Source organism: Carica papaya, chromosome 9, assembly GCF_054855325.1.
Source record: "Carica papaya isolate Zhongbai chromosome 9, ASM5485532v1, whole genome shotgun sequence".
NCBI classification, from domain to species: domain Eukaryota; kingdom Viridiplantae; phylum Streptophyta; class Magnoliopsida; order Brassicales; family Caricaceae; genus Carica; species Carica papaya.
In genome coordinates, this window is record NC_142317.1 from 15,832,253 (window position 1) to 15,843,299 (window position 11,047).

An 11,047-nucleotide genomic window follows, 5' to 3' on the forward strand; every position below is an offset into this window, starting at 1 on the left:
TTTACATATTTGTATGATAAAAATTTATAAATTGGAGTATAAATATTCGAATCTTTTAGTTCAAACGAAAAAATTGATTTATTTCAATTCGGAAAGTAATAAATTAAAATTTAATAAAAAAATATTAATTTTTTAAAAATAAACAATTTTCAAATTAAAATTCAAACAAAAGGGTATCGATAATAATTTTATTTTTAACACCCTTTGCTTATTTGGCCCTCCTCCTAATATTTTATTTATATTTTATTCTTTGTTATGATGCTTTTATATAAATATTATTCTTAAAATTCAAAATGATTTTAAATTTTAAGATGAACTTTAAATCTAACTTCAATTCTTAAAAAAAAAAAATTAAAAAAAAATGAAAAATAAAGATATAATAATTATAACTAAGAATGTATGAAAAATATGTGTATAAAATTATGGAGGCAGTCAAAGTTGAAGAATCCAAAAGTTAGCAAGAAGCAAGGTCCAGAATTTATGGCACGACTTTGCACAAATATTTATATATAAATTTTTTGAATTTTTAATTAAATTTATTAAATGAGAGTAGAGGCGGTAGGATGCCAGCAAGAGCCAGCTTACATTCAACACTCCTGGTTCCATTATTTATTAATTCATTAGATTACAATTTTGAAAAAACTATTATTTTTAAATAATAATAATATTATAAGCTCGAATTTAATATAATATCTTAATATGAAATTTATCTAAACTAATTATTTCAACTCAGAATTAAAATATTGCATCGAACAACAAAATCAAGGTTGCTACTTTTGATTTTTGTAGAAATAAATATTTAAGTACATGAATGCATGAAACTACTTGACCATAAAATAAGCTATAAATACTTTGTTTATGAATTATCATAACTTATTTTAATTAATATGTATATAAGGTATATAAGTAAAACAAAAACATGTCACTTAAAATATTTTTAATTAATTTCTAAAATTTTTATTTGAAAATAATTATTAACTTAATGAACATGTAGACTTTATTTACTTAATTATGATAAAATAAGAAAAAAAGAATAAGTTGATCCAATTTACTCATGATTTTTTTGTAAATAGTACTTCTCCATTTGCATCAATGGTTCCTTTAAAAGTATAATTTATTTATTTATCAAATTTCATTATAACATAAACCAGACACTATAAACAACAGACATAATTTATCATAAACACTTAAATAACAAAGTTTTCATTTTGTCTTTTCTTGGAGTTTTTCTCTTTAATGTTTGTAAATGGGGGTAATAACTCAAAGGGACAGTGGGAACAATCTTCTCCAGCCTGGGAGAGAAAGAACCTTCCAAAAAACTGCAGCTTCTAGGTGGAGAGAAGGACTCCTTGAAGATGATTATTAGTTCGGCCAGTCTGGGAAAAGTTGACGAAGAAGCAAACTTGATAATCGGTTGTCCGAGTGAGCCAGAGATGGTGGGTTTCATGACAAAGGGAGAAGGGTCTATGGAAGTAATCCCGACTAACTTGATGGAAAGCAACGTAACCCATGAAATGGGGGTAAGCAATGATTATTACTTTCTGAGCTCCTTCTTGTTCAAAGATGAACAACTTCAGCAAATGCAGCTAGTTGGTGTCCCAACAGTGGGGTCTTGCATGGACAATGAAAGGGACAGTGAGAACAATCTTCTCCAGCTTACTCTTGAAGTTAGAGAGGCCTCTAACATAAGAGAAAGGGATTCTGCTGCATAGGTGATGCTTTCGGCTGATAGCTCTACTTGGGTTCTCGAGAATGTCCAGAGAGTGAATGAAATCTTCAAAGATATCGAGAGAAGCCGTATAGAGAAAGAAAGAAGAGAGGCAGAAAAAAACAAAGGGAAGGAGAAAACGGCAAGTGTAGTCTCAAAGAAACTTCGGAGACTACTATAAATTATGATGGAGGTAGAAAGGAGAAGGAGAGAGTAGAGGAAGGGAAAGCTAAAGATTTAAATATCTAGAATAATTATTTCTTGGAACGTGCTGCGTATCAATGACAGTAACAAAAGGAAATTATCAAGGGTAGTCTGAACAGCTGGAAACCAGATGTTGTGTACCTTTAGGAGACAAAAATGGAAGTAGTTGATAGCAAGACGGTGACAAGTTTATCGAACAGAAAAGAGGTGGTTGGTGTGTCTTTTCATCCAATGGTGCCTCGTGGGGTGTCATCATTATATGGGATGGTTGCATAATGAAATGTGTTGATAACAACCTCAGATCTTATACACTATCATACACTTTCAGAGATACTAGAAATTGGATGGAGTGATGGTGTCTACAATCATGGGGAAGGGAGGGAGCGTGCTCTTCCGTGGAGGGATCTTGGGGAGTGCAAATCCATATGGAAGGGGCCTCGGGTGATTGGGGGCGACTTCAATATAGTCCTGAACAGCATGGAACGCACTAGAGATCATTTTAATAAAAAATGTGCCAAGGAATTTAAAGAGATCCTGGAGAAGCTCGACTTGATTGACCTTCTTCTGATTAGGGGAAGATGAACATGGACCAACCAATACCTATGTTCTGTGTGTTCCAAAATTGATAGGTTTTTAGTTTCTATTGATGTACCTTATAATTTTCATAACCTTTGTCGAAAATGAGTAAGCAAGATAACCCCCGACCATTTTCCCATATGTCTGGAGGCGGATGGCATTCTTTGGGGTCTTTGCCCTTTCTGGTTCGATGTGAAATGGATGAAAGTTAATGAATTCAAAGATATGGTTAATGTGTGGTGGGAAAGCACATGCCCTGCAGATACGCTCAGATTTATTATTGTGCATAAATTCAAGTACACGAAAAAAGAAATTAAGCAGTGGTGTAGAGAATAGGGTATGAAGACTGAGCTTCAAATGAGTGTCATGATGAAGGAAATGAGTAGCCTGGACAAAAAGGAGGAGGAGAGTGCTCTGTTGGCCGAGGAGTGGTTACATAGGGAGACACTAAAAGAAAAAATTGCTGTCTTTCTACAAATGGAAGAGGCTAACTGGAGACAGGAATCAAGGGAAAAATGGGTCGAGGAAGGGGACAGAAATACAAGATATTTCCACTGCCTTACAAGTCAACATAGAAGAAGTAATTTTATTGGTTCGCTTAGGTTCGAGGATGAGGAGATTGAAGGAAACCAAAACTTGAGGGATAAAGCCAGTTAGTACTTTGACAAGTTATTCACAGGAAACATGGAGTGGAGACCTACTCTAGACGGCTTGTCTTTTAATTATCTGGATATTGAAAGCAGTCAGGATATGGAAAAATTGTTTACTGAGGAAGAAGTCCTCGAAAGGCTGAAAGATTGTAACAGAGAAAAGGCATCTGGTCCTTCCCTATGAGCTTCTTACAGGACTTCTGGCCGGTGATTAAGATGGACATGATTAAACTGTTTGAATATTTTCGAAGGACTGGAAAATTTGTAGAGTCTATTAACTCCACGTTCATCATCCTTATTCCAAAAGTGAGTGGCGTAACTACAACTAAGGAATTCAGACCTATTAGTTTGGTTGGTAGTGTATATAAATTGATTGTTAAAGTTTTGGTTAAAAGAATGATAAGGGTTTTGGACAGCATCATTGGGGGACTTCAACATGCGTTTGTTGGGGGCAGACAAATTTTGGATGCAGCACTTATAGCCAACGAATTAGTGGATGAACTACTAAACAAAAAAAAAAACGGTGTGTTGTGCAAGTTTGACATGGAGAAAGCCTATGACAATATAAGTTGGTCCTTTGTTGATTATATGCTCAGAGCCTTGGTTTTAGAGTTAAATGGAGGAAATGGATCACCACTTGTATTACCTCTATCTCATATGTTGTGATTGTCAATGGTGGCCCCTCAAAATTTTTTAGGCCATCTAAAGGGTTGAGACAAGGGGATCCCCTGTCACCATTCCTGTTCATAGTGGTAACGGAAGCTCTTAACAGAATGATCCTGAAGGCCAGAGAGCAGAATTTATTTCATGGCTTGAAGGTAGGGAAAGGTGACTCTAAGGAAGAGATAACTCATTTATTTTTCGCTGAGGATGTTCTATTATTTAGTGAACTAGATTTGACAGTCTTGTTGAACATTAAATGCATCTTAATGGGATTCCAAGTAGTTCTGGCCTAAGATTAACTTATCAAAATCTCAATTTGTGGGGTTAGGTGAAACGGGTGACAAAACATACCTAGCTGAGGCTTTAGGATGCAAGAAGTCAAATCTGCTAATAAAGTATCTTGGCTTACCATTGGGGACAAATTATAAAGAGCGAGGGACTTGGGACCTGATTACCAGCAGAATTCAAGGGAGATTGGCCGCTTGGAAAAGAAATTTACTATTTAAAGGTGACCATCTTACACTTGTCAATAGCACCCTTAGCAATCTGCTTGTGTACTACCTATACTTATTGTCTATCCCTTGTAATGTGGCTAAAAGGTTGGAACCTTTACAAAGCAACTTTTTGTGGGGGGATAAGGAGGATGGCAAAAAATTTCATCTAGTGACTTTGAATGAGCTGAAAAAACCCTTACAAAATGGATTAGATTTTTTGTGGAAATGAATATTGTTTTGCAAGGAAAATGGCTATGGCACTTTATCAACGAGAAAAATGCTTTGTGGAGAAGAGTTATTGCTTCAAAATATGGCATTGATGGTTCTAATTGGTTAACTACTGTGGTGGTGAGAAATCACAGAAAGGGTCTATGGAAAAGTACATTAGATGGTAAAGAAAAATTCCTCAGGCAAATCAGATGGAAGGTGGGTTGTGGGGATAAGATCAAATTCTGGGAAGACGAATGGCTGGAGGGAGGCCTCTTCAAGGACAGATTTCCTGCAATTTTTGCCATTTCTTAAAATAAAGTTGTCTGGGTGAGTGCTTGCTTTATTAACAGTCAGACTGGGGAGGGTTCTTGGCAGGTGGTGGTCAATAGTAATCTGAATGATTGGAAAATTCCTGAGTATGAAAAGCTGCTGGAGTTACTATCAGAGATCAAGCTGAATGATATTGAGGATAAACCTGAATGGAAGATCACAAAAAAGGTTCTTTCTCTATCAAATCTTGGTACAAGATCCTAAGGTAAGGAGAGGATATTCCACATCACATTGGAGTCGTTACACTGCCATTTTCTTACAAACTGATCTGGAAAATTAAGGAGTCTCCAAGGGTTTCATTCTTTGCATGGGAAGGTAGCAAAGAATGTATTTTGACCATAGATAAGCTTAGAAGGAGGGGGTTAATTTTGGTAAATGTTTTTTATCTCTGCAAAAAAGCTGAGGAAAATTGCAGGCACCTTCTTTTACATTACCCTGTTGTTTATCATCTGTGGTATATGGTCTACAACCGATTGGGTATTAGCTGGGTTTGTTCGGGTTCTATCAAAGAAGAGATTTGGGCTTGGAAGCAACACTGTAACAGGTGTATCCTTGCTGATTTGATTCCCATTTCGCTGATGTGGACCGTGTGCAAAGTTAGGAACTGTAAGGCCTTTAAGGGTCTTGATGACACTAATGATTTTGATATACTGAAGAGTAGATGGCTTAGTACCCTAAATTTTTTACTTACGGGTCATCCTCCGGTTTATTTTGAGTCATTTAGGAAGATTAGTGGTATGGATGACTAAGCTGTAAATAATTGTACATGCTCGCTCTTTTGCACCTCTGCTGCTCATACTAATACTATTTTTCTACTTTTCACTTAAAAAAAAGAACAAGGTACATAAACAAAAAAATCAAGAAAACAATAAAAAAAAAACATGCAGCCAAAACAGTGAGGCAAGATCAGGAAAATACATAACTCGACATCAAGGACAAATAATAACAAGTGTAAGAGGTAGAAAGCACCAATGTACAGGAAACTAGAATAATACATAATAACCAATCTGATCCCCACTATAAAAAGAGGCAATAACAGCAAGTCGAAATCAAACTTAGAAGTAGAGAAAAAAAGTAGCTATCAGCCAACAACTAAAGCCGAGCCAACTATCCACTGAATTACAGACTAAAAGAGCTAAAGCAATATCACTACATGACTATAAACCCAAAATAAATAAAAAAAAAACAATCAAGCTTATACCCTACAACATCACTAAAACAAACACCAACCCCTCTAACAAGTCAGTGTTTCACTGGTCAATCTTCCTAACTAATAAGATTTATCAAAAATACAAGGAATGAAAGCAAAAAAATACCTCAACTCCTTCGAAGAGATGCACTGCAGAACCACTGTGAGAGAGAAATTCTATTAGGGTTTTGTATCCGCTGACATAATAAAGATTTTTTAGGGAAGCCAAGTATTTGTAGCTCAAATAGATCGAGTGCACATACAGCATGCATCCACTCTGTAGGTTTAGTGAAACAGTATGTATTGAACTTCAATTTCCTTTGGGTTTGGGCACATAGCCCACATCTCTGACCCAAGGTCTATTAACATCCCCTTCAAGAAGGGGAGTAGATGTTCTCTGCTCCTATCTTGATCATGTGTTGTTTAAGCAACTAACTAGATAGAGTGTTCATAAAAATATCCGTCAATTGTTGCTTGCTGCTCACACATCTGGTCACTACACTTCAATCCCGAATCATTTCTCTGGTCACGTGACAGTCTAATTTAATGTATTTTTTTCACTTAAGGAACACAGAATTAGCAGTTATATGTATGGTTACTTTGTTATTATAATGTAGTATTGTTGCCTCTAGATGACTGACCCCCAAACTATTCAAGAGATACCTGATTCAAGTTAACTCACAACAAAGATTAGTCATACCTCTATACTCTAATTATGCTTATGACCTAGAAACTGTCTGTTTTTTTCTTGCACTTCCAATACACAAGCGAATTTCTAAGTAGAACGCAATAGTCTATGCTTATCAGTACAAGCATTTAATTTCAAATTAGATAGGCTTGAGTAAAACAAACCTTATCTTGGAGTTCCTTTAATATACCTCAATAGCTTGTAAGCTGCATTCAAGTGATGACTCCTGAGACTCTGCATGAATTGCCTTAGGACTTTGCACTAAATATGTCAAGTCTGATATGGTGCGTGTCAAGTACATGAGTTTCCCAATCATCCTCCTATATATTGTTGGGTCCTTAATTGGTTCTCCTACATAATTGGATAGCTTCCTGTTCAGCTATAGTGGTAGTGTTGGAACTCTACCACCAAGACACATGCATCCTTTAATAAGTCCAACTTATACTTCCTTTGACATATGTATATTCCCTTTCGAGACTTGGCAACTTCTATCCCAAGAAAGCACTTTAAACTTCGTAAGTTTTTTATTTTAAATTTATTGTCTAGCGTTTCTTTCAACTCATTTATCATACTTTCATTATCACTAACAACAATTAAAATATCTACATATACAAGGATATGAAACTTGCCACTTTTTTTCATGAAAAGGTGCTTTAGATTGGTTGAACCCCTGCTTGATGATGAAATCTGAGAACTTCGTATGCCATTATCTAGATGTTTGTTTGAGTTCATACAAGCTTTTTAGTGATCTCCATACTTTTCCTTTCCTTCTTCTCAGGTGTCCAGGTGGTAATTGTTTGTATACTTCTTCATTTAGGTCTCCATGCAGAAAAGCATTATTTTCATCGAATTGTCTGACATGTCAACCCTCTATTGCTGTTAGGGCTAGCATTACTCGAACTAAGACTATCTTTGCCACTAGAGAGAAGGTCTCATGGTAGTCCAGACCTTCTCTCTAGGTATAACTTTTTGTCACTAATCTTGCCTTATACCTTTCAATAGATCTATTTGCCTTAAACTTCACCGTGCATATCTTTTTACACTTGATTATTTTCTTTCCCAGTGACAATCCACGTTCTTTCATGCCTTGCTCTCGTCAAGAACTTAGAGTTCATTTTGCACGACAGTTCTCCATTCAACATTCTTGTTGGCTTCTTTAAATGAATTTGCTTCCACTTGGAATGCCACAGTTAGTATGCACTTTTTGTGTCCACCTTCAATCCTCGCATACCCAATAGTGCTCAATATAAGGATGGCTTCATTTGTTTAAGAGTCTTCTCTATCTGTTTCTTCTGAATTATCACTCTGATTCCTCATCTGCTCACATACATAATCATTTAAGTACATTGGTGTCTCCTTCACTCTAGTGCACTTTCTTCTTGAGAGAGCTTCATCAATCCCAACTTCTTCATGTGCAAGTGTTTGTTGTATCCCTTGCTCCCCACTACCTTGTTCCTTATTTAAGGCTACCTCCTCCATTTTACTTGATATTTTTACTTTTGTTCTTGGATTTCTCCTTCTTTCTCTAAGGTTTTAACTCTCTACTCGTGAGGGAATCATGACTTTTGGTGTATTCACTGGGTCAGGCCTTGGTGAGGTTTGGGATTCTTCTTCTAATCTCTGTAAGGAAATACCTATTTATGAAATATAATATTTCTTGATATGATTACATTATGTTTCTCCATATCTTATAATTTACACCATTTAATACCAAAAGGATATCCCAGAAAGATACATTTTCTAGCTCTTGCACCAAATTTATGTCTAGCACTTGCCAAAATAGATGCAAATGCTAAACATCCAAAGACCCTCGAATGATCATTCTAGTTGTTTTCTATATAACATCTCAAATGGTGTTTTATTAACTATCTTTGGTGAAAGAATTCTACTAATAAAATAAACTTCAATAAGTATGAAATCACGCCAATACCTTAGGTCTAATCCACTTTGGAATTTCAATTGGCGATGTTGAGTACTTGTTGGTAATTTTTATTGATCCCATTTTCATCATAATTTTTTTTCATCTCAAACTCTTTTCCACTACTACTTTGAATTATCTTCACTTTTTTGCAAAATTAGGTTTCAACAAGCATACAAAAATATTTCCAAGTGCAGGCTGATCTGAGCCTTGCTTTTCATTACATATACCCATATACTACAATCATCAAGAATTGACAATAAATATTTATAACCATTATAAGAAGTTTCATTACAGGGTTACCAAAGATCACAATGAAGGATTATCACTCAATTTAATCATATCAACATGTGACACATCTACCTTTCTCCATTAGGCACCACAACGTTAAAAGCAGTATTTGAAGTGATTTCAGTGTATAGTTGTGGTGTATAAATAATATGGTATGATGTTCAGTGTCTGTGATCCAAGGAATATATATATATATATGCTTTCATCTAATTTTAATGAGCATGCATTAAAACATAACTGCATACTAGAGAACCCCACTAGGCTTGATTCATATGAGAATTTAGAGGATGTTGTGCCATGTTGACTGAGGATTGGTTCTACTGGATGAAGGTCATCAACTAATTGCATTATTCTTTGGTCTGGATGTGTTGTCTTTTAATGTTAGACGGCCATATGATTCATAGGAGGACACTTCATTGATCTTAGATTGTTTCCCCTTTCCTTGGGGGGACCTTTGTTCCTTTAATTGCCCATGAGTCCTGCAGTATGCCTGATGTGATAATAACTAAGAAAAAGACCAATAATGATCAGGAGGCTTCTTTGATCAATGAAAGGCGAAAAAGATTAAACAACAGTGAGTTTCCTAGACATATTCGCAAGTGTTCCCAGACAGAAAGTGATCAAACTAAATCTACCTAGGTACAGGCCCAAAGTAGTGAACCTGGATTAAATATATCAATTGACCTGGATGTTCTTATGTTCTTCATAATCACAAGAAATTCTAGCTTACTTTTTAAATGACTCCCCCAACCACTCTTGCTCCAGATGTTGTTGGCATCTCTCTCATGCTATTATCTAGCTTTTCACACATTTATTGATTTTCTTATCAATTGCCCCTATACTATTGTTCTTCACAGTCTAAATTCCTTCTTTAACACCCTTACTTTCTCAGCCAACCTAAAGCTAGGTAAACCAACCACGTCAAAGCTATTCCACTTTTTGGCTATTAAGTTTGAATATCTTTCCTATCTACCACTGAATTAATATAAAAAAAACTTTTCAGATCCACTCTCCTTCACCCAACTGTACAACAGTTAGAATTTGCATTAGCAACGCTCATATTTTTCATACTAGGAAATCTATAAATAAACTCATAGCTCATCAGAAACCCATCTAACCTACTAAAGGTTGAAACAACTCCCCTACTGGACCACGTAAACTTCCTACCTTCCTTAGGCAAATCCGTTAAATTTAGCTCTCTAACAAGTGCCAACAAATCTACCTCTACCTCAACACTCCTACTCACTCCCAACCTTTCATAAGAAAATATGAGCACATTAAAATCACCTCCCATGACCCAAGGAGCATTTACTACATTCTTCAAGTTGATGGTCTCCTCCCACAACCCTCTTCTATTATTAAATCAGTCTACGACACACATTCGCACAAGCACATCTTTTAGCTTGCAAGTCGCATTTAAGATAAGATCTTTTAGCTAAAGAAGTTCTCAGTAAAATTCTCAAGTGATCAATTTTGACGAGAGGATGTAGGTACCGATTATGACTTAATATTATAAATTCTTGAGGACAACTTTTTTTTCCTTACACCTTACTCTAGTTCTTGCTTGAGTAATTTATTTTAGCTATTGATTTCATTCACCTGCTTTTAAGTAAGGTATTCGACTACTTTAATTATCTTAATGTTTTCTAATATGCACACGCTTCATCAATTTACCGTTTGAATTATGAATAAATGAAGAAATACACGTCAATAAATTGTAGTATTGTGTAGAAAGCTAAGTGACTAGATAGCTTAGTTACATAAGGTGTTTACAAACCTATAAAAGAGTAGAAGTTCTATAATACTTTCAGATAGTAAACAAAATGTGGTAATGTTATGAGATACGGTGAAAAGAGATCAGAAAAATTAATTAATTATTCATCATACTGAGCAGTATTGAACTAAGTGTATAGTGATGTTGAGACAATATGTTAACTAAAAGTGATCAGGTGCTATTGGCATCTAATGAATTAAATTACTGTAGGTTTCATGAATTTCCAAGACTAACACATTTAGAAAGACATACGTATATATATAAAAACTAAAATATCTGAAATTTCCCATTCACTTTCTCTCTTAGGTTGTCATGTAATCAGAACCAATAGAGAAAATTCCGAAAAATCTTT